This window comes from Condylostylus longicornis, unplaced genomic scaffold (genome assembly GCF_029603195.1).
Source record: "Condylostylus longicornis isolate FDR11 unplaced genomic scaffold, ASM2960319v2 ptg000038l, whole genome shotgun sequence".
NCBI lineage: Eukaryota > Metazoa > Arthropoda > Insecta > Diptera > Dolichopodidae > Condylostylus > Condylostylus longicornis.
The window spans coordinates 8650607-8671174 of record NW_026578007.1 but is presented as its reverse complement, the minus strand read 5'-3'; the positions used below and the strand labels follow the sequence as shown (position 1 = coordinate 8671174).

The 20568-nt window shown below is 25.5% G+C and overlaps 1 non-coding gene across 1 annotated transcript; it reads left to right on the top strand.

The window, feature by feature from the left end:
- Positions 1-14891: 14891 nt before the first annotated feature.
- Trnan-guu (transfer RNA asparagine (anticodon GUU)) lies at positions 14892-14965 on the top strand. The gene has a single exon. It is a non-coding gene; the product is annotated as a tRNA-Asn (tRNA).
- Positions 14966-20568: the final 5603 nt, after the last annotated feature.

Genomic DNA, 20568 nt, shown 5'->3' with positions numbered 1-20568 from the left:
CTTTTCCAAATTTCTATAAACACAGAAAGCTAACGGTTAATTCGTTTAAAAAAACAATAATTATTTTTGTTAACTCCCACAATTAACCCTTAACCCCACTTTAAATTTATTTTTTGCTTTATTTCAAAGACTGCATAAATTGTTCATCCTAAATATATGCAATCCTAGAAATAATTTCGTATGTTAATGAAAATTAATTTAAATATTGTTGTATTAATATATTGTAGTATAGATTGTTTGTAAAAGCAATATTTTCACTTGTTGAAGGGAAAAGTGCGACAATATAAACCGATAAAATTTGTTTACCAATGCACCGCATTATCAGAAATGTAAAACACCTCATTGTGTAATTTGAGCAAACCGCCCGTCGTTTTTTTGGTAGCCTTGAAATTTCATCTTCAATATTAAAATTAGACATGTATTTTATGATTTACAAATCAGCAACTATCGTTTGAGTATAAATTTTGACTATATAATTTTTTCATATATCTTAAGAATTGGGCCTCATGCAAATTATCGTTAAATTATTCGAAAAAAAAGAACACTAAATTCCAAATAACCGGTAAATTCGTAGATTATTGAAATGTGTTATAATAGAAGATATTAAATGTAAAGCAGAGTTTGCGACATGAAAAACTATTCTCATACAAATGCAAAAGGTTCTACTCAATGGAAAAAAAAACTAATTAAAAGATTAAAATTTTAAATTACCTTGGTGCCCTAATTTAATCACAATAAATGAAATTTTTCAAATTTTTTCTCCCGAAAATTGTGTTAATTTAAATTTTAAAAAAGTCACAAAGAATACAATTATAATAATTAAATAAATTTAAGGTCAATAATATGAAGTGTTCAAGCCAAACTTTTAATTTACACTAACAAAAATTTTTCAAAAAAAAATTTTTTTTTTTGTTAGGCTTAATTCAGAATTAATTTTATATTCCAAAATGAAAAAAAAAAAATATTGAATTAAAATCGAAAACAACTTTCAACTTCAATTCAATTATAAATGCATGAATATTAAAAATGAAAAAAAAAATCTAATAATTCTAAAGACTTAAATGCTTCTGAAAAGGTGAGGTTACAAGGTGTTTTTTGTTTTTTTTTTTCTTCATCGCAGTAATTAATTCAATAAAAAAATTAATTAATACTAAGCTTTCATAATTTGACCGCTTGGGAACATTATAATAAAAATAGAAATTTTTAGAATATTTAATTAGAAAATCTCAAATTATTAAATCTTAAGAAAAGTAGAATAAAAATGGCCATACCCAAAAAAAATGAGAGAAAAAGAAAAATTATATTTAATCATAAAATATCAAATAGAAACAAAGAAATGAAAACAAGAAACAAACAAAAAAAAAACATATCTATACACCTACTTAACATAATTATAAAGGTGTAGAACAATATTATATGGGGCGGCTTTCGGAATATATTATTGACTGCGCCAATTATTCACATGGATTAATCGTAAAAAAAATTTCTAAATTTTTAATTTTTTATTAATTTATTTATGAAATTAATTTATTCTTTTTTTTTTTTTTGAAAAAATTAATAATTTTTTATGTATTTCCTTTATTCATGCAGTGATACGAGTAATAGAATTTAAATAAAAATTGGATTTATAAATTTTGGTTTTAATTTGTATTTATTCTGGTTGAGATCCAATTATTTGAAGGGCAATTAGAACACAAAATACGGCCTGCAATTCACGATAGACAATTGAATGAGCACAATTCAATTGATTTACGGTCACAATTAACTCGTCTCATTTAAAAAAAAAAAATATAAGATTCACAGTTAACTGCACTTAAAATGGCACTATTGCTTGCATAACAGCTAGTATATTTCAAATTTTTTTAAATTTGTCGCACAAAATAAAATTTTATCATTATTATACGATTTTTAATGAGAACTCTAACAGAAAACCCCTATATCTTTTATAATTTAATTAGAAAATGCATCCTAATGTACATTACCATATGAAATGAATATTAAAAGAAAGTATACGAGTACGTATACATGTTAGGTAATGTGATGTGTTTGTTTTTTATTCGTTTCATAAAATCTCTGTTCTTTTAAAATTTAGCCTAAAATAATTTGATGATAGTTCTTTAATATACAAAATTTCTCACGAATGAATCATTGAGAGATTCAAGGTTCCGAAAATGCGCTTATCCAGTTTAATATGATTTTTTTTTTTCAACAAATTTATTTGATGTTAAAAACCTCCGTGGATCACTAAAAAATGTGTATGTATGTTACCTGAGAAAAAAATTTTTGCATGCACTTTTGATTGGCGTATATTTTTTACGATAACCGTCATCCATAAGGCAATAAGGTGAATAAAGTTATTTGTCCTTAATTTTTAAAAATGCGTTCTTTTCATGTGCATCTATTAACTTCTGATGTGTTTATTCAAGCGTTTCAAAATTCATTGTCATTTTTAATGAAGTTTCATTTGTTAATCTAAATTTATTTTTTATTGCACATACTTACATATACATATGTGTTCTTGAACATTATTTGTTTATTTTTTATTCAATTGATTTCATGTAGAAAAACTGACATTTAAATTTAAATATTAGATTTCATCGATGAAACCGAAAATTTTAATTCGATCTGACTGAACTGAAAAATTAGATTGGATGTCAAATTTTTATATTTTTCATGTCAATAATTTTTTGTTAAATGCATACGTAAATATGTATGTATATGTAACTCAAGAATACACAACAAATTAATAATAACGATTATACATATGAAATTTTCTTAAATATCGTAATTATTTCAATATATTGATCGCTCATACTTACATACATACATTTTTAAAATAAAATTTAATTCAATTGAAAATATTAATATTATTATTTTACATTCATATTACATATTGGAATTTTACATGGCCTCAAAATAAAAATATTCCAAAATAATTCAAATAATAAGCCAATTATGCTGAAAAATTATTGTTCTTGAATATCAATTAAAACAATTGAACTGAAAATTGAACAATTGAAACAATTGAAAAATATAAAGATGCAGAAATGGCTTTTGAAAACAGAAATTTTGTACTGCAAACATTTTAAGTTACAAAGCAGTTATATTCGAAATTTAGAAGAATTTTAATAGAATATGTACGTGCTTTCCATTTAAACCATGATTCATTCATTCTTCGAATACATTAAATTCTTTATACCGTTTTGAAAATTATTATTTTAGAAAAATTATTCTGTAACATCGTATTTAATAAAGTTGGTTCAAACCAATGGTTTGTCATTGACAAGTGATAAATCCCTTATTAATTTACTTTTATTTACATAAAAAAGTATAACAATTTATTGCATATATTTAGGATGAGATAAAAAAAAATATAAAATTAGAAGAGGCCCTAACATAGCAGTTGAATTGGATGATTATATACTTTTTGATAATATGGCATTTACCGTTAAGTTTCTGCATTTATAGAAATTTGAAAAGCTGGCAGTTTCGAAAATGTAAGTCACTAAAAATTCGAATTTTGCGAATTTTAAGAAATGATAAGCAAAATAAACTATTTATTAGAGTCTTAAAGATTTTAAAATTTCAGACTCCAACAAGTTTCCGTCTAGAAGAAAAATTATAACAAAAATTAAAAAAAAAACGTGCTTTTGAGGTGTATCTCGGTAAAAACAAAATTGCGCTGCCTTTCTTCATTTTCGGAATTTAGAAAATGTTTTTAGTTTCATTACAATAAATAGCCAATAGTAAAAACTTTTACATGACGATCTACTTCTCTATAAAATTTTAGCTTTCTATCTTAAAAGTATATTGACGTTTCGGAAACTGACATGACACACACACACAAACGAGCGGCAGTACACTTTTTTAAATGTTTTTTTTTTTTAAAGTACAAGAAAAATATTTAATAAAGTAAATATGAAAAAATTTCCTGTTTGCTTACAATAATTTAGATTTTAAGACTATTTAATTTTAAATTGCAATTAATATTTTGTGACTTTCTTAATCTTCAGAAAAAATAAGGTCGAAAATTTAAAGAACAATTTATTACCAATTATTGTAAATTAATTTTTTTCTTAATGCAGCTTCAATGTTGGTTTGTTCAAAATATTAGGTTAATTGAATCATTTTGACACATGATAGCATTTGTTTTTATCCTTGACGTCCTCTCGGACCTTGGAAAATTTACATAAATTTGAAATATTCCAATAAAACTTGTGAAAGTTTAATTTTTCATCTGAAAAACTCATTATCTCGGAATTCATTTATAATTTTGACGGCTTCCATAGCTCGGCATAAGTTGATTGTAATTGAGCTCAATTTCTTTTAAAAACTTCGTCATATTGATTATTTTAATTTCATCCATTTTGTTATTCATTGTAAAATTATAATTTAACTCTAAATTTTTTTCTATATTCTATTCAAATGTTACTCTGAATTAAAAAAGTTTTGACTTATAATATTTTAATTTTTTAATTGACAGCAATTCTTCATTTTCATGAAAAACGAAAAAAAAAATTTTTTATCCCTAAAAACATACGCTTGAGTTCGAATCCAAATTTTACCTTTTTTTTAAAAAAAAAAATTTAATATTTTCATTTTGAATTGAAAATGAAAAAAGAAAAATTTTATCCTCGTAAATATTTAAAAAATAAAAAATTTTGAAAAAAATATATGTATAATATAATTTGGTGGTTTATATTAAGAATTTGTTCCTATATATTTTGTGTGAATGTTGTTGAGTTTGTTAGTTGTTGTGTGAATGTGTTATTAGATTAAGTTAAAAGTTTTCAAAACAATTTCTATACTTAAGTTTTTAGGATTGGAGTATGACCGCACAAGCTGTGGCTAGAAGCTGGTCAATTTTTAGACCGGACTTACGTCTGGATCCGTCAAAATTTTGACATTTTTTGTTTTTATACGAAAATAATACGCTTGAGTTCAAATCCAAATTTTACCATTTTTTAAAAAAAAAAATTTTAATAATATTTTCATTTTGAATTGAAAACAAAAAAAAAATTTTATCCTCGTAAATATTTAAAAAATAAAAATTTTTGTAAATATATGTATAATATAATTTGGTGGTTTGTATAAAGAATTCGTTCCTATATATTTGGTATGAGTGTAGTAGAGAGAGTCGTGTGTTGTGTGAATGTGTTATTAGATTAAGTTTAAAGTTTTCAAAAAATTTTCTAGACTCAGATTTTTAGAATTGCAGTATGACCGCACTTAGCGCTTGATCCGTCAAAATTTTGACATTTTTTGTTTTTATACGAAATTAATACGCTTGAGTTCGAATCCAAATTTTAATATTTTGCTGAAATATAGATACGCGGGTTCAAAGCTAAACTTTAGAATTTTTTTTTATAATTTTTTTCTTTTTATAGGATTTGTAAAGTTTTTAGAATGCATTGGTTTAGGCTGGGGATTTTGATAAGGAATCATTTTGGTTTAAAGGTTAGGTTATGTTCAATCTATAGCTCTGAAGATTGTGTTGAGTCGTTTATTTAATTAACAACCAGATACAATTTTAGTCTTTTTAAATAATTATGAAAAACTTTTAATCGGAAAAAAATTGGAATAGATTTGAATTCGGGATTTTAATAAGGAAATTATTTGTTTGTTTATAAGTAGATGTTATTTATTTTCATCTCATTTGTTCATCTAATAAATTGGAATTTTAATCTGTTAAAATACAATTTCAAATTTAGTATACAGTCTTTATTTTATTAAATGTTATGTTTGCTTCCCTTATGTTTTTAAATTAGCCTGCATATACATACATATATGTCTCATAATATATTATACAAAATGCATATTTATATGGTCACAATCTAACGTACAGGACTGTAATGAAGAATTCAAGAAACTTGATGTTTTTTTTCAGCTGATCCTTTTACTGTTGCTGGTCTTAATATTCGTATTGTAAAAATATTTCTTTGATAATAAATTCCTAATTTTTCGAATGTTTCAACTTGAAATATATTTTATTTCTTCTATGCTTCTTGGTTCTAAACAATTTTAACAAGATATCCCACTTCTTATCCCATTAATTCTGTTTCCATCTAAAATATTATGAATTATTTATAAAATATAAAATATTTGAAATTGCAATATTTTGATTTTTAAAGACTAAAAAATTAATTTTTATTTAAAATTTGACTATGTGTTTTGTTTTTCTTTCTATTGTATTGTGAAATTTAAAACATCTGACATTATGGTTACTAATAATTTAATTATAAAATAAATGCTCCCATAATTATTATAAATTATACAAATATGTATCATGTATGTATTATTAATCACGGGATGTCAAAATACATTTTTAATAAATTTGGATAATATAAAATAAAAAATAAAATAGAAATTATGTAAAATAATGAATTTTATATTTTGAACGTTTTATTCTTCTCTCAAATGTGAACGTATGCATATAAAGTCACGCACCCTTATTTGCGAAAGCCTGCAATTCGCATCCAATAAATATATATGTACATATTCAAACATTCAAATAGACATTTTCATATGGTGTCTGAAAAAAAATGTATTCAACGTATTTTTTTTTTTTTATTTAAAGAATATTTCAAGCATGTTTTCTAAATAATTATTCTAAAATGTCGCCGTGATCGTATATTTTGTTGTTGCTTTTCCTCTTATTTAATTCCTCTCAATTACCATCCAAGCATCACACAAGATCAGTATACTATATAATTTAATGGCATGGCAGTTACCGCTACTTTTCGATTTTATAGAAATTTGAAAAAGCTTGTAGTTTCGCCAATAAAAGACACCGAAAATTCAAATTTTACGAATTTTGAGAGGCGATAACTTGGAAAGGGGTGTAGGTATATTGTTCATTAGTTCTAAAAGCTGCTGAATTTCTATTTTTTAATATCTGCATTTTACCTACTTGAAATAAAGCGATATTAAAAAATTGAAAAAAAACGTGGTTTGGATAACGCTTAATTTAAACGGTTATTTTGTCTTTTCAATGTTCAATTAAGCTGTTCTGCGGTAGAAGTCGCTACCTCCCTGAGTTTGGGGTATTTTAAAAATGCTTCTACCGTTTTGCTACACTTAATGGTTATAAAATGGCATTTTTGAGCCTTTAAGGGGGTATAACTTTAACCGGGTGGAGGTGGATAGATGAAAATGTTCTTTGTTTAAGGAGGGGGGGGGGGGGGGAGAGAGAGAGAAGTGATAGTTTTCTCAGATCTCTATTTCTAAGGGTAAGGAAGTGTTGTAATATACGGACGGTCGGACAAACAAATAGATTGAAACTAACAAGTATTTTCTTCAAATTTTGTTTCGGAAAAGTACTCAAGATCAAATGTATTTTAATCAAAATTTAAAATGAAATAATTAATGCAATTAATGGGGTGCCTATCAAAACAAAAAATGATATATGTACGTTACAAAAATGCACTAAAGCACCAAATTTTATTTTTCTTATTTTTATACTCGCATGAACGTATGTTCGAAGGGTATACTAAATTTGTCTTACCGTTTGTAACGCTAAGAAATAATGGTCTGTGATATAGACATAAGTGTATGTTTTCGATTAGTACCGAATTCGATTTAACCATGCCGGTCCGTTCCAACGATATTTCAAAAATTAATTGAGTTATTTATAGTAAAAATTCATTTAGTATATCTCACAAATTATAGAAAGTCTGGTATTAAAATTTCGCACAAGCGAATATATCATTAGGGCTGTTATATTTGGTAAAAGCCCGTGAAATTTCTTGACTGCTTTTGGTAATTGCCATATAACTTCATAAGTTGTTTAAACGTAGCTCAGAAACTTTTAAATTTACAAGACTGAGCAATTTTGAACAAACGAATTAGATTATGTGGCCATTATTTTCAGTAAAACTCGCTAAGATTGTATGGGTTTATATGGTAACTACCATATTTGTATTAAGTAGCACTAGACATAAAAAAACAAGAGATTCTAAAAAACTATTTGTCGACATTTAAAATTATTTATTCGTACCGGTATGACAAAGTTGAAACGTTCAACTATATCTATTCTCGTTTTAATCTTAACTTTTTAATATTAATAAATACAATGATGAAAATGACGACGAGGTGGATTTCTTTTTTCTAAAATATTAAAATAAAACTACAAGATAACCAAAAATCAATTTATTAAAATTTATTTTTTCTTTTTTCATTTTCATTATATAAATCAGTATATCAATATATTTGGTCACATTGAGTAACTGATCTATTATAAAGGTGTACAAAAGGATTAAATATCACAAAAAAAAATTTAAAAGAATTGAAAAATAAATTGAAATTTTTAGGTTGAAAAATGCATTCGTCACATGCATTCTTAATAATGAAAAATTAAATTTTTAAAGAATACAGTAAACCGTCGTAATATAGCAACTATCAGAATTTTAAACGAATGATTATTATCTATAATATTAATTGAAATACAATAAGTGAAACTAAGAAAATTCTACAATTATTTTGAACTGGATACAATTTGTCTCAAATAATTCAAATAGTAAATCTTAATTGAATAGTGGAATGATGTTGTAGTTGTTGTCGCCTAGAATCTTACAACTGAATTTTATCAATTACTTTACTTATATAGATCTTGAAATTTTAATCTGCGTGTATATTTTATAGATTGAAATAGTATTACCTGAAATTGACTTGAGTTTGGCATTAGCTAACAAATATTATATATTATATTAATTTGCCATTTTCAATTTTTAAACCCGCATATAAGAAGTCGAATTTCAAGTCAAACTAATAATTTTATCAGATCGAGTTGATTTGAAAATTTCAGGTTAAATAATGGTTTTATGAGCTGAAAATCCACAGTGGCATACATACGTTAAATTTCTTGATTAACTACATATATATTAAAAATTAGGGGCATTCCAACGAAAATTACTAAAATTTTTTAAAGATTAGAATTTTAATTCGGAATCAAAGGATGAAAGCTAAAATTTTTCGGCTGTTAATCAGGTCGATTAATTTTATGCAATTGCTTATTAAAGATTTTCAGGGTAAATACGTACTTTAACAATTATACAAAAAAAAAACTCGTTTTGATTTTTAATTATGGAAGAAAATTCAAAGAAATTTATTTGTAAAATTTTTTTAAAATCGGTACACCTATCGAAATATTTTAATCCATCTTAAACTAAAATCTTTATCGCTCTATTTAATAGAATCTCTATAGGCAATAATTAACACCATAACTGCTTGATTTGAATGATATTTTGTGAAGTCTAAGAGTTAGCATTTTGTAATTTGAAGGTGAAAAAATATAAGGAGTATATTCAAGGATACTGTACTGTTATGCTTCATAGAGGCCAACCTAAATTTTATGTGTTGTATAAGTTCTACATATGCATGTGCTTTCAAAAATTTGATATTTAAAAATTATCTTTTAAATATTTGTGATTGCATTGGAAGTGCCCATTCCCATATGTTCTCCAATTTATTTCTTTTTTTCGATTTTGTTCTTAAAGAATTTTTGTTTTTTCTGCTCTTAAGAAGAATTGATTTAGTGTGGGATTTATTTATTTTTTTTTTTTATTTATTTTATTGTAACGGTGATAATAATACGGTTTGAATGTGAAGTTTGTGTGCAACCAACGACAATATGACAAAGCAATAAAAATTTTATTCATTTAAAAATTTATAAATTTTTTCACTTACAAGTTTTGATTTTTGTTATTTTTTCGTTTTTTTTTATTCTTTTGTTGGCAGTCATCATTGTCATTATTGTAATGCGTTTTTTTCTTCTTCTTCTTTTCGCTGTCAGAAAATTTTATCAATTTTTTTTTTTTCAGATTAATTTTCGGGTATTAGAAATATTTTGAGCCTACAATTCTGTTCAGTTCTGTTTTAATAATGGTATACATTTAAATTTAATAATAGAATACAAAATTTTTATACAAACATACACGTATACATGTACATTAAAAATTTATAATAAATTGTTTACAATTTTTTATAATAGCATGTATAGAAAAAAATGATAATTGTATTGAATATTTGTTATTCCACTTAGAATACAATAGAATTAAAAGAATTTGTTTTCATTTTTAACCTCATTTAATGAATAATTCTCTCTGAGGAATTTAAATGATCGAATTTATTGTATTCTTTTAAGTGAATTGTTATGGTTAAGGCAATAAAAATCATATAAGAACTTTATTACTACAGGCTGTCCGTTCGTCTAGTAGTTTAGTGTAATATTCAACATAACATTCCTTTATTACAGAGCATCATTTTTTATAAATTCAAAGAATATGAGAGAGGAGAAGTTTATATGAAAAAAAGTCAGCGCAGTTTGATGAAAATCTCATAAACACAATGCGACAAAAACAATGACTACAAAATACAGAACTACTAAATTACAACGTAATGGATAATGCAATATCATTCTGACTATGTATTTTATATTCTGAAAGGCAAAACAGTTCATTATACTCGTATGTTGCTAATAATTAAGCTTTGTTTATGAAAATTTTGTGAACACAACTATAGCGCACTTTTAACTATATAAGGTCTAATTATGTCTAAGAGGGTTGGGTATTTGTTCAATATATTAAAAGCTTTACATTTCATTTCATATTCTTCATTTTATGAGTTATTTCTATGAGCTTATGAGAAATATGATATAAAATGAAGTATGTAGCTTTCGAATAACATATTTTAGATTAGAGTGCTTCTAGATTAATAGTAGCACTCTAAATCATGATATCTTTGTTAAACTGTTATAGCAAATTAAATAATATTGTGAGAAAATATTTTTAGACCATAAATTATATACCTAATTTTTAAATTAGATTAACTCTAATATTAAATAATTAATCCATATTGTAACCCTTATATTCTTTTAAGTTAATAATTTTAAAATTCATAAATTCCTAAAATATCTTATACACTCTATTCATCTTCATAAAACTTTTATTTATATCCAAACTGATAGAATAATTGATATAAAAAAGCTTTCAAAATTATTCCCTACTTAAAGCCACCTAAAATATATAATTTCAATCAAATAAATTTATACTCTATTTATACTCTACTATATGAATTTGCCCTAAAAATTCTAGATGTTGTAAGAAGAAAAACTATTTTGCATTGAATATAATATAGAGCAAACTATAGGAATTTTGTTGATTTAAAAATAAAATTTAAGTTATGAGTTTCTTATTTATCAAACTTTATCTTCTAGATTAAAGCCTATAGTAGTTGGAGTGCTCACTGAATATTGGTTCATCTGAAAAAATGAAAAGTGAATTGTTACGTCTCTGCTTGAAAAAGGATGAGACTGCAGAGCATCTGCTATAAGAATATGAGGTTATGACGCTAAGAATATGAGCTAGAATGCTTCGGGCGGGATTTTGGTACCCCTTTGAAGGCCGCACGAGTCCAAGTGCACGTAATACTAAAATTTGTCAGGGTCGTAGAAATACTGCTCACGTTACTACATCGCAGATCACAAAAAGTTCTATTGGTCGAGGGGCAAGGGGTAACGGAGCCAAGGTCCGCCCTTTACAAAAAAAAACATAAATGTATATCATCTAACGACGTGAAATTTGAGTCAAAACTGAATAGAGAAATAATTTAATAAGAAATTCCCAATTTTCTATTAATTTTAATTATTAAAAATATTTAGGCAACTCGTGCAACACTGGAATTTAAACTAAAATTGATTTTTTTATCGTTCTTATTTCTTAAGACATTTTTGAGGTTGATTTCAAATTCTTAAAAATGTTATAGAAAAAATGCATCACATACAATAATAAAACAAATGTAAAAATTTAAATTATTTTTTATATAAATAAGAAAAATTTGAATTTTCTGATTTTTGTTACTTAATAATTTATTCATAAATAATGAAAAACTCATCTTATCTTTAAGCGTTACAAAATAAGAAATTTGATATGGGGATTTTAAAATATTTTCCTTTTCTTTTAATTGAAATTAATCGGGTAAATGAGTTTTCATATTTCATTTAAATCATTTTCTAATCTTTTATAGAATTTTCATTCTTTTGTATAATTTTCATAATTGGTAGGGAAATGAAATATTTTTATTAAAGATTATAAATAAAAACACACGTACTTTTATGCAAATAAAACCAACATCAAAGGGAAAAAATTATAATTTTTAGAATTTACATAGAAAAACAGAAAGAAAGAGAGAGAATTTTGAAATTAGACCTCACAAATGTAAATATGCGTGGACACTACAATTTTCTATAATAAAAATATTTTCTGTAGATTACAAATTATTTCTACCGTATGCGATTAATAACAATAAAATAAAATTTCTTACTTCCTTCTTAAGTGAAATATTTTTAAAATAACTGTAAAATGCATTCTAAACAAATTTTTTTTTATACGTTGTATTTATGTAAAAAGCAATCTTTATATTTTATAAAGAGCCTGCTGTGCGTTACAATATTGCAATATTTTAAGAATATAAGGCATGATTGTACAGGAACGAATAAACTAATACGCTAGCGAAGCAAAAGGTCAATTCCTGCTTTGTGGCACTACAACCCTTCTGCTAAATATTGTCAAGTAAAATCCATAAAATATACTATGAAGCGAATTAGAACAGAAAATGATGAGGCAATGGAGGATGCGTTTGAAGTTTTGGCAAGCGAAAAAGCTTTTGAACAATTACAATTGGAAGCTCATTAAAACGATTATAAGAATACCGAGAAACCATGTGAGAAAATTGCCACTGGTTCCCTAACGGAGCATTGCAGGCTTAAAGAACTAGATTTAGCGACTAATGGTTCTGTAGGGAATGAGACTAGGCATAATACTCCTTCCGAATGAATGTGGAATATTGATTCGCAAGAGAAGGTGCCGGCTAAATGTCCTCTCAGTGGTAGGCTTGTCGTTTTGGAATATATTTCTGAAAAAATCAGTTGGATTTATTATAAACGTTGGGCTTGAAAAGATTCAATAGACAAGATATTACGCGCTTGTGGGCCATAATAAGCCCTTTAGTTGGTGATGTATCAGCACCCAAATGACAACCTTCAATCTAAAAATGACTCTTAAAGTAGTGGTAAACGTATTTGCAACAAACCTTTTTTGTCAGTGTTTATGCTGATTACATTTTAAGTGTTCCTCTTTTATGTAACTTAAGTAATTTAATTTTAACTTAAGTAATTTAAGTTTTAAAAATATTCGATATTTAAATTTTTTTTTCGTAATATGTATGTTAAAAATACATCATAAAATTTAGTTAACTGGAGATTGTTGTATTCGAGGGTTCAACTTAAATAATTTGAAAATTTGCTAGTTAAATTGAATTTAAATTGTGGGTTTTGCACATAATTTAAGTAAGATTCGATTTAAAATTACATTTATTTTATTATTTATGGATTTTGCATCAATGTTGCTTCTTATTATCAACTTGCTGCCAATTTTTCTACAAAACTAAGTTTATGCCCCTAATATTGTTGTACAAATTACCATCCTGAATATTATAAAAAACAGATACAACATATACTGTTATACTGTTATATAAATATCTATAAATATGTATGTGTGATATGATTAAATAAAAAAATTAAAAATTTTTTTTCCTCAACAAATTATTCACAAATACTTTATTAATATATTCATGATTTTCGTACATAAGGAAACCTTAAACCCCGCATGTTAATAACCAACATCTTATTTTAAAATATTCATGTAACATACTATTTTATAACTTGAATTTTCTTCTTTTGAATAATTTAATATTTTAATATACGGAAAGAAGAAAATTATGATTTTATGTAATTTTTAGCGATTTTAACATATTTTGCTACTGTTATTAGAATTTTTCTAACAATAGGAAATAAAGTTGAATAAATATTAACAGGAAACTGCTTATAAAATTCAAAATTAGGAAAACAAATATGTTGATTTAATTAAAAATTAACCATAAAAATAAAATTCTTATTTTCCTTTTAAGCTCTTGCAAAAAAATCTGTTTAAAGTAAGCCTATATTACTCTAATGCTCTACGTGTAAGAAGACTTAATTTTTTTAGTTCTAATTTTACCATAGCTTTAATTTGAACTAATAACATTAAGATGTAAATTAAATTTATTTTGAAAATTTAACATGATTTTACTGTTCTTGCTATGTTATGTTTAAATTTATTCGCACAACTAAAAGAGGAATATACAGACTGTAATCATGCAAAATAAATGGAACAAAATTTTGAACAAAATTAATTTCAAACTTAAAGTTAAATTTTCCAAAAAAAAATCATATTATGTACATATGCTTTTCTTTTTAAATCAAATTCATATTTTAGAATTTAGAAAAAAAATTTCTATAATGAATATTTAAGAAATGTTTCAAAGAATTCTTAAGAACAAAATTTTGTGCTCAAAAATAAATTTCAATATGGTTTAATGGAGAATCAAACTTAACCAAATAACAATTAGCCGAAGGAATTGGTATTTAAGTTATATCATAGAATTGGAAGTGAATTTGGTATTATGTTGAATTACACATATAATTACACATATACACAATATTGTGTAAGATTGGATCAGGTAAACCATATGGCATTATTATATTTAGAGATAAACACATGCGTGTTTAAATGTTTAAGAATATATGTATCACCTAAAATCTTTAAAGTTCAGAAAATGTTATCAAAATATTGAAGAATAATCCAGATAATTTAGCATTACTAATTTATTGTATTTTTAGGTATATGTATATGCGTATATGTACATATGTATGTAATCCGTCAACACATCCATGTAATGAATAAGATGTGTAAATGAAAATCAAATCATCAATTAATTCCATTTGTGATCAATTTTTCTTAAATATTATGGAAAAACTGAATTGTTTGAATGCCGCAACTGGAGCAACTTATTCAAGTGCCTTCGTGGCGCAATCGGTTAGCGCGTTCGGCTGTTAACCGAAAGGTTGGTGGTTCGAGTCCACCCGGGGGCGATCAAATTTTTTTTTTTTTTTTTTGTATTTCCTAAAATTATAAAAAATTAAATTATATTCAAAGACTGTTTTTTAAGTAAACATTGAGCTAGAAAATTAAAAAAAAAAGCTTAACACCATAATATGGCGGCTATATCAAATATATTTCGCCAACATTTTGTATGAATTTCCAAAAATCAATCTTGTCCATAAACAATATACTAATTAAGAATAGAAAATTGACATTAACTTAAAATATCTAACATTAGCATTAAAGAGGAAATTTTATTTTAAAGAATTTCATTGTTATTTATTCACGCGCACACGCACACACACACTAGTGTCTAATTTTATTACAAAGTTTTTTGTTTTTTTTTTTGGAAATAAGTGCACGTTCTGAACTAGAATTTATTTTATTTATGTTTTACTCTTTTTTTCTTAATTATATTTTCTAACTAAAAATTTTTGAAATTACCGAAAAATAAAAAAAATTCTAAAGAAGAAACAAAACTTTTAATACTCGTGGAATCTTTAGAAAACAACAACAATAACAAAAATTTTATGACTAAACGATAAAACAAAATTTTCTTACTGAAAAATTAACAAAAAAATTTTTTTCTTTTTATTAAAAACGCGATTTTAGAGACCTTCTTTTAAAGAATTTTAAGTAAAACAACAAAAAATACATAAATAAAAGGTGTTCAAGCATTTCAAACAGCCACTCTTGACTTTAATCCATTACGGCACGTTGTTAATTTTTTTTTTGAAAAAATATTTATTTTTCACAAAAAAAAAAATTAAAAAAATTAAATATTCATAGCCTGGCCGGAAAATCATAATTAATATTTAATCACATATTCTTCTTCATCTAACTGACTTGATTTTAAGACACAAAACACGCTAGATTATATCGTTTATATATGTACGAGTATGCACATAATGTATACTCGCATACGTTATAAAATGTTATTTATTTTGTACTGATGTACATAAATGTATGTATGTACAGTGATAATGATCTTAATATTATGGTTGAGCATCATAAAAATGCAACAATATAAAACCCATTATTATGTATAAACATGAGAAATTCTAAATAACTCAAAAAAAAAAAATGTACATGTATGTTGTAGAAAGACCTTCAAAAAACGTACGAGTATAAATAAAAAAAAGACAAGAAGGTAAAAAGAATAAAAAGAAATTAAACTAACTCAAAAATTGTTACCTTTCTTTGAAACATAACATATTTTTATATACCGGGTGTCTAAATGACGAAAGTACTTACGAGGCAAGATGATGATAGAATGGGAAGACGAACAGAATAAAATATATTTAATTGACTTCACAAATGATCTACAGCTTATTATTCCAAAACAAGAATACTATTGGTTGAGATTTGAGCTCAAACGTTTACTTCGTATACATGTTATTTATGACAGTTTTTCCAATATTTGCTCAATATTTTGACTTCATTTTAATTAAGCTTCATGAATATTTGTTTTCCGTGAATAAATTTTATGCCATGTTAAGAATCTCTACATAAACAAAAAAAACTTGTTGGAAGAATAAGAATTTTGACTTTGTATTTAAAAATTTCCTAAACTATAAAAGTTATTTACATCGGCAATGCGTTAGAGACTCCCAATTTATACCAAGTTCACTCTTTCTGACATAATTCCTAAATTTTGAGAAAGAAAAACAAAATACAACGCATTAGATGAAGACAAAAATATATGAGTTCCAATTACTAAAGAAGAAGAATAGAGAAATATGACGCTCCTTCGGGAGTACCATCGGGCTTTGTACACCTTGTATATAAAAAATAAATATACTCATATGAATTTTAAACACTTTAACAAATTAACTATCATTAAGGTTTCTTTTCAAAAATTTTAATACAAATTTTAATTTTTACACCCAAGAATGAAGGAAAAATGGATCAAAATTCGAATATGTGGAATAGAACAGCGTTGTTACGTGTAAAGAATTATCCAGCAAAGGGGGAAAATACTGATGTTGGATTAGAAAATTTTGAATATATAGAATAATTTAGAATTTAATGAAATCAAATTTTAAGAATATGAAACCATCAAATAATGCATGTGCAAATGACATTTTCAAACTTCAAATTATATTTGACTGCCAGAATTTTGACGTTGTATAGTTTCGCGGTTGTTCTAAGATTAATTTTTTGTGACATTAATTTTTTTTTAATACCACTTTAATTAAAATTTTGTTTTTTTTTTTATTTTAGGATTTGGAAAAAGTGTACAATATACTTGTACCTCACCTCAATTCAGACAATGTGAAATCAATTTAAAATTTGGAAAATTTGGGAGAATGTTTTGTGAATTCTAATGATGAGAAAGCCTTATTAAATAGAATGTTATTTGAAAATCAAATGATTGCATTCAAGCAACTTATATGCTAAACAATATTAATGGTGGTGGCTTTTGACCAAAAGTGAAATATTTTTTTGTAAACAGAACCATTTCCATAACGGATTTTAAAAAGCATTAATCAACAAGGATATATCAACATAAGGCATCAGAAATAGGTATGAAATATTCAGAACAAAGTACAACAAAATTGATTCTTAACTCCCAAGTTTCATGTAAGTAAGTTCGAATGTTTTCACAAATAAATTTGTTGAAACATTTTTAATAATTTCCAAACTAATTTTACAAATTTTCTTCTTTATACCAAAAACAAATACTGTCTATTGCTTTATTCATAAATTTATATTAAAAAAATTTTATTACACAAAAATATACGAGTAGGCATAGTCGGTTAGTAATCACTTGATTACCCAAATTAACTGTCCCTCTGCATTCAACGAATTGATTCGATAGCACATTTCCTTAAAATATTTACGCTACCCTATGCATTTGTGAAATAATTTTTGCGGATCTTTCTTAGTATTCACATAAGTTATTCAAATTTGAAAAAAATTTCCTTTACATTTCGTTAAGAATTCGCAATTTTTTGAAGCATCTTTAAAATTTTAAATTTGGAAATCTAATTTCTGCAATTTAGGATTCTGTTTAAGTTAATTACAACATTTAAAATAAAAGTTATTTAGCGGATTGAATGGAAAGTACAACTTTTCAATAGAAAATGCTTTTCTGAATACACGCTTCTATATTAGAAGCATATTCTCAGCAGCATATAGGAAAATTTTTTTTTAATATGAATTCAGAAATATTTACTAAATTCGCAAAATCTATTAATTGTTAGTTTGTCTTCACTTTCGGAAACTAATAATTAAATTCTAGACTACAAATGTAGAAAGTAGCCATAACTCATATGTGAATTTTAAAAAATCGAAATATTTTTTTGTAAAATTTTGAAAAATATCGGAAAGGAAAGCAAAATTAGATGAACCAATACAACAAAAAATACTTAATTTTATGTTTTATTAATGGTGTTTGTTGATAATAGATGCCGTCTCAATCGTTTTGTACATTTTCTACTTTTGTTCTTTTTAAATAAAACAAAGACTTTGAAAAATATTCTAAAATTTTTTTTTTTTTCATTTTTAATTAATGATCTGACATTTTGTCTAATCTTTATTAGTTGTACCTTTTTCATGTTATGTTTTAAAATTAAAATTACCAAAGAAAAACTAGAACCTACGAGTATATGAAATTTAATATTATCAAACTAAAGTAAAGTTTACAAAAAAAAACAACATTTTTCATATATTGAAGACCCAAGCCCACGTCGACCTATACGATCAAAAGATTTTTATGACTTAAAAAAAAAATTTAAACTAAAATAGAATTTTAGACTATTTTGCCGCCGTCGATAGAATTCGCGGCGGAAATTTCGTTTCATTCTAAACAGCCAAAAGTCAAAATGCTCCCAAACATGACTAAGTTCGGGGATATACTAGTGAAGATATAAAGAGTTCACTATTAGAGATACTCTTTTAACATCTTGACTTTGGTCCGCAACGTGGGCACACAATGACGCTCGGATTTTCTGAATTAAGTTCCAATTTCCGAAGCAAACTATTTAGCAATAGAATTTTTTCAGCTATTAAGATTATTTCCCGACAAATAAAAATTAATAGATTTGACAGAAATAGTAAATCAATTTCTATAGCTTTACAAACATTTTTAAAAATATCATAGTTAAACTGATTAGAAAACAAACGTCCTGGGATATTATTTGGAACTTTACGAAAATTTACCGTTTAAGAATTTGCACTTATGTAATTAAAAAAAAAACAGAACTAAGCGGTCAACGGCAGCAGCGAACAATTTCCGTAATTAATCCATAACATTAGCGGAACGACAAAGTCAACTGTTCAGTATTTTGCATATAATTTCACACACACGTGGAAACAAATAACATCAAAAAAAAAAACGCCAACGGTAAAATAGGATTTTGTTTTATTTTACCGCCATCGACGGAAATTTAGCTTCATTCTGGGCAGTCCCATTTAGACGTGTCTGTTCTCAATTAATTTGTTGAATTAATATGAATTTTAACATTTCGCCGCGAGATATCGAACTTTTTCAGCTTTCAACTTGATTGGGAACGGAAATGTCAAAAGATCGTATGGGTTGACTTAAGAAAAAGCAATTTCAATCTCGCTTGCAATGTTATGTGTTCCCCTTTTAAATTCCTAAACTTTTTAGTGTCATTATTTCATAGCCTTCCCAAAACTGTCAATTATGAACCCAAGTTTTGAAAGCAGAGCAATATACTTTATCGGTTCATTCAACCAATTTCCCTCAATTCTGTTCATCCATTCTTGTTTTTAATTTGTGATGAGTGTAAATGACTCTTCAAATTTATATGTATGTAAAATAACAATTGATTATACGTTATAAACATATTTTCGTTCTTTTTAAAAAAAATAAAAAATTGAATTATTTCAGGTAGCTAGAATATCTCACCATGGGATATCTTTTTTGTTCATTCCTCCTATCATATACAACAACCCATGATTATTGTGTGGTTATGCCAATAGTGTGTTTTTGTGTTCATATAAGAATGGAAACAATTAAGAATTTGATTTCTCAATGCATTTCTAAAAAAATTAAAAATTAAAAAAGATGATAGGTGTAAAAATTAAAGTCATATAGCAATAACAATAATCTTTTGCTATACATCAATAGATTTCAACCTACAGTTATAGACTCGTTTAAAAAAACACAATAAAAACGTAATATATATATTCGTTTTGTGTTCCTACTTCTTTTGTCTTGTTTGGCTACGTGTGGTATAGTCGCCTGTAATAGAAGACCCGATTTGTTAGATTTTTTATATTCTTAAAATTCTTATTGAAAAAGAAAGCATTCAAATATAAAAGATGATAGTTGTGGTGCCCGAATATAAAAGCAGTTTTAGGTTTCTTTCAAATTTCAAGACTAAAGTTATACCGCACACTCGTTAAAATTTTTCATGTTTTACAAATACATTCATAATACAAAATTTTTTTCTAATCAGATTTAATCTATATAAACCAATTAATTTTTAAATTGTTTAATTACAAAAAAAGATTTGTACGTGGATTTCTTAAATAACTGAGTGTGGTGTGCGTTTTGAATTTTTTATAAATTCGTCAATATTTGAGGCACGTAATGTTTTTATTTCACTTTTATTATTTTTCA